This window comes from Protomyctophum bolini, assembly GCF_963924005.1.
Source record: "Protomyctophum bolini genome assembly, chromosome: 20".
Taxonomy (NCBI): Eukaryota; Metazoa; Chordata; class Actinopteri; order Myctophiformes; family Myctophidae; genus Protomyctophum; species Protomyctophum bolini.
The window spans coordinates 38675034-38680351 of NC_137881.1; the positions used below are offsets into that span (position 1 = coordinate 38675034).

Here is a 5318-nt window from a genome sequence, read left to right on the forward strand (position 1 = left end):
TTATAATGTTATGCCAAATATGTTCAGTATGTCTGCTTTTTCCACCACTGCCTGCATCTGATCACAGATAAATGTATTTATCTGTACAAACACTGTACTTTATTATTATTTTTTCATATTATAAGGCCTACATACTCTTATTATTGCATGACAAAAAGTGAAATTGGGCTATCTACATGCTCACAAGTCACAATGCAATGTGGTCTTGTAGATCTTTTTTTTATTATTCAAATATTAATAACCCTGTTTCTGTGTGTAGGGACCCACAACCAGGTAGCCTTCATGATCATCTGACAAATACAGGAGGACAGTGTTGGCAGGTATGTTTTTTTATTCATTATTATTGTATCATATATGGAAGCTTTCTGTGTTCTGTTTGTTTATCTGTCTGCATGCATACTCCTGCTATACAAGTGTATGAAGATCTAAGTCAAGATGTAAAATTATAGGATGGACCTGTACTGATCAATTTGGTTCCATTTGTATGCTGGAAGTTGGATACATACTTGTAAATCAAACCTTTCACACATGAATGCAATATTTTGAAAATCTATTATTTTTCTAGGAATGGCAGTGGCTCCTTTGAAGTCATCCCTTTTGATGTTGACAAGCCACCTTGCCCTCAGTTCAGCATTAGCTGGGATGGCATGGAAACTGAGCGAACAGACTGAAGCTGATGTAGAGCAAAGAGGGACTGAGCAAAACTCTGCAGAACCACACGCCCTCTTCATATACTTTACAGTGCCTTTCTTCATCCTGGAGCAAAAAACGAGGCGCATATAGACAATTAGATTTTATAAAGAATCAGTCTTTTGTGAGAAACACAGACACAAAAATGCTGCATTCTTTAGGTACAGTGTCTTGACCAATACACATATGAGTACATAGAAGCACGGCAGGAATTCATTAAGATGTGTGTTTGGGAGAGGAGAGCGAGACCAGTGGATAACTGCACCGATCAGACAGATGTGGTATGATACAATAATACAAATGAATAAAAAAAACATACCTGCCAACACTGTCCTCCTGTATTTGTCAGATGATCATGAAGGCTACCTGGTTGTGGGTCCCTACACATAGAAACAGGGTTATTAATATTTGAATAATAAAAAAAATATCTACAAGACCACATTGCATTGTGACTTGTGAGCATGTAGATAGCCCAATTTCACCTTTTGTCATGCAATAATAAGAGTATGTAGGCCTTATAATATGAAAAAATAATAATAAAGTACAGAGTGTTTGTACAGATAAATACATTTATCTGTGATCAGATGCAGGCAGTGGTGGAAAAAGCAGACATACTGAACATATTTGGCATAACATTATAAAACATCACAAACACAAACATAATTTATCATTATGATGAATTGATTGAATTCACAGTTAACAGTTGTTGTATTGAGTTGTGCTTGAATGTACTGTAATTATGCAAACCGTTTATTAATGGCTATATGAGAGATTGGCTTCAGACGGAGCTAATCTGTGATGCTAAATGTCATGATGATGATGCTAATGTTGCTAACGTGTTCTTTGTCATTATCAAACGAGTCTAGGTCTAACAAACGTGATGATGTCTCATGATGATATGCTGTATATGCAGTATGCACAAACAAATTAAACCATCATAGGGTGCTTCCCCAAACGGGTCCTTGCTCTAACAGTAAACGTTTATTTTGATGTATATTTATTTATACATTAAATAAAGCCCCAAAAGCTTAAAAGACACCACTGATAAAAACACTTAACAAACGTTAGCTTATTAAACAGATTGTAGCATAATAAAAGGACACCACTGATAAAAACACTTAACAAACGTTAGCTTATTAAACAGATTGTAGCATAATAAAAGGTTTCGCCTAGTACCGCCTACCGCCTAGTAGCAATCCACATCATTTCGAATGAACACATTTTTGGAAATAAACACACGATAAAACAATTCCGATAAAAACGAAAGGTATATTAATGAACCATACAAATAAAAGTAAATTTTAAACGTACTTACAGAATTTACCAGTGACGAGAAAATAATAATATTGTCCGTAGAAATGCAGCGAAATCAATGCACTGTGGATGGGCCGGAAGTGAAGAGACGGGGGATACAGAACCAGGAAGTCCCGTCTACTACATTGTGCAAGAGGAGAATACCTGGTCAACACGTCACAGGGGGGAACTAAATAATGCACAGACCGGTCCGCCCTCCTAATGATGCCTTCTGAAACGGAATCTGTGTAAATGGTTCCTACTTTGACAATGAAAATAAATATTACACCCACATGAATTATGCTCTAAACTGTAGTTACTGTGGGCAGGGTTTGAATGATATAATGCAGTAATGCAATCATAGTTATTTATACTAGTATTACTGGAACGTGGTGAGTAATTATGTGAAGACAAGGTTTGCCATGTCCGCTTTTTATAAGCAACGTTGGGCTTGTTTTTGTTTTTCTGTAAATTTGCTTGTAAATATTGTTTGCAGGGTTGCATTTTTGTACGGCTTGTTCCTGAAGTGTAGTTGTTCATTTGGACCTCCAGATTAAGTACTTTTCCAACTAAGGATCCTAAAAGTATTTTGTGCCAGGAACCCCCATACAAGATTTGTGTTGTTGCTAAAACGTTTCAAAGCATATTCCACATTGTCATGATTAGAAATTGATAATTCAAAATATGCTCTGCATGGACACTGGGCTCACGTACTTCCTGGACTACATCAAGGAAGCTCTGAGAAGGAAGTGAAGTGGTCACGTGACTGGGCTGCGCCATGACACTTTCATGGACACTTTCATGGGAGCCAAACTCACACAGGAAGTGCAATGAATACATGGCAGTGAATGGAGCCGGCTGGACCAGCTCATAACAAACATTATTCATGAACAATTGAGACCTTTTGTAAAGTAATCACTTCTGGAAAATAACAGAAGACATATCACAGGTTGTTTTCTAATCACTTACTTTTCGATGTGCACAGAGTGCACAGTATATCATTTTATCTGAGGATCTAAACAGCAGCAGGTATCATTTCTGGCTCCGAAGTATCGCAATATTTGCCAGACAGGAAACGGTGGGAAGTCTCGCGATACTTGGTGCGTTCAGAAATGTACTTTGTACTTTATGGTATCTCTATTTTTATAGAGATACCATACCTCTATAAAAATTACACAGTGTAAACATTGAATAACAACACAGCAGACAATAATGTGTTACATGTCTTCTGTTATTTTCCAGAAGTGATTACTTTACAAAAGGTCTTGTTCATAAATAATGTTTGTTCATGAGCTGGTCAGTGAGCTCTCATTGACTCCAATGCATTCTGCCAAACTTCCGGGTAGTTTGGCTCCCATGAAAGTGTCCATGAAAGTGTCATGGCGCAGCCCAGTCACGTGACCACTTCATTTCCTTCTCAGAGCTTACTTGGACTAGGGGCACGGTGGCACAGTTGGTAATGCTGTCGCCTCACAGCTAGAAGGTCCTGGGTTCGATTCCCGCTCGGGGCGCTGTGGGTGCTGGCGGCGTGTTTCCTCCTCCGCGTCATCAGTGCCCATACCCGAAGGTGGGGTTGGCGAAAGGGCCTTTCTGTGTGGAGTTTGCATGTTTTCCCCGTGTCCCCTAGGGTAGATACCCTCACAAAAACATGCAGTAATCCTGGTCTCTAAACTGCCTCCCCCTGGCCAGCCGGGGCGCCTGATGGAGGGGAAAGGAACTGGTTGGAATAACGTGTTCCTTCCACGCGCTACGTCCAACCAGGGAATCTCCCCCCTGTCAGGTGTAAAGGAGCAACTTGGACACTCAAGCATGAAGGAAGCATGAGTTAAGTCTGTTGCTCTCCCCAGGTTGGCGGAGGGTGTGTAGAGCCCAGGATCACATTAGATGATTGACACAGGGGTGAAAATGGGTTACAAAATCGTGGGATAAAATAATATATTTAAAAAAAAGAGCTTCCTTGGACTACATGTTGTCTCAGTAAGACAGCCCTCCCCCTATCCACAAGGAGGAGCAGTGCACCAAAGCATTATGGGAATTGTAGTCCAGGAAGGAAGTGAGCCCAGTGTCGATGACATCAGAGACACTGGGCTCACTGCTAAAATATGTAACACCACATATTACACACATAAAGTCTCCCAGGAAAATGTTCTACATCTTCTAAACGTCATTAACATATGCAAAATGTCCCTTTAACTTTTAAACTCAATGACTTCCTCTTTCCATGTGTTGTGCGTTAGTAGTCCGACATACGTGGCCGGTTAAGACTCACCCGTGGCATCAAGTGACATCAAGGCCAAAGAGAAACCTGTCCATCCATGGCCCCCCTCCCAGGCCCGGTTTGGCCATCGGGAGCACCGAGACGATTCCCGGTGGCCTGCCTCCTAGTAGCCTGGCTGTCCTGGCTGCCAGCAAAAAAGAAATCTCTCCTAAGCTCAGGCCAGGCCAGCCACAGTCAATTTCAATTCAATTCAGGCAGTGTTGCTGCAGCACAACTATACGTTGTGTGTCTTGTGTTAATGGAGGGAAGAAGTTCATAATATAAATAACATCAGATGGTACATTTATCATGTGAAATTACTGTAAAGGCCCTCAAAATGTCCCCCAAGGGCCCCCAAAATGTTGGCGCGCGGTGTGGCCTGCCAGGGCGTATAACTCCCGGCCTGATTTGGAGTTCCACTCCGGGCCAGCCCCCTCCTGTCCCTGTGGCCTGCGGGGCTGGACTGCAATGAGAAAAAGGTGGCATTATATCAGCAGCCAGGTACAAAAGAAGGCTAGTGAGATCAGGAGAGAGGTCCGGTGGTGGGCCAGAAAACAAAACTCTACCCCTGAGCCACTGGCGCCAGACACCTGCACCTGAGACCATTTGAACACATACCTACAATAGGCGGAAATGTAAATCTATATAGAGTGCCTTCTTTACTTTGTAGTGACTCTGCCATGGATTGTCATAGCAACACATATGGGGGCTTGAATGGAAGGTGTGGTTCTTCTAAATCCAGCACTAAACGTATATGGTTTCCCAAATGGGAGGAAATAAAGCAGTACTAAATTAAATCTACAGTATCAAACAGATTCGTTTTATTTTGACTTCACTTATGCAAGGGTGGGAAAATAACAATTTCCCTAAAATATATGAAATGTCACAAATGAGAAATTGTGAAAGTACAGCTTAAACAATAGTAGGCAAACCAAGCTCAATGCTCAATGTTATCCTCATACCAGCAAGTCATTCATTCATGTAGAGTTGATATAATCATTTAACATGTTTGCTTAAGGTAAAGTTTATTTAGCTCCACCGCATCTACATTGTATTGCCTATGGCTTTCTTCATAAAC

The 5318-nt window shown here is 41.0% G+C and overlaps 1 long non-coding RNA gene across 1 annotated transcript; it reads right to left on the minus strand.

Moving 5' to 3' along the window:
* Positions 1-2080, minus strand: LOC308335428. Its single transcript, XR_013966005.1, has 3 exons — positions 2006-2080; positions 1010-1070; positions 1-756 (listed from the first exon to the last, which is right to left on the minus strand). It is a non-coding gene; the product is annotated as an uncharacterized lncRNA (long non-coding RNA).
* Between the last annotated feature and the right edge of the window lie 3238 nt (positions 2081-5318).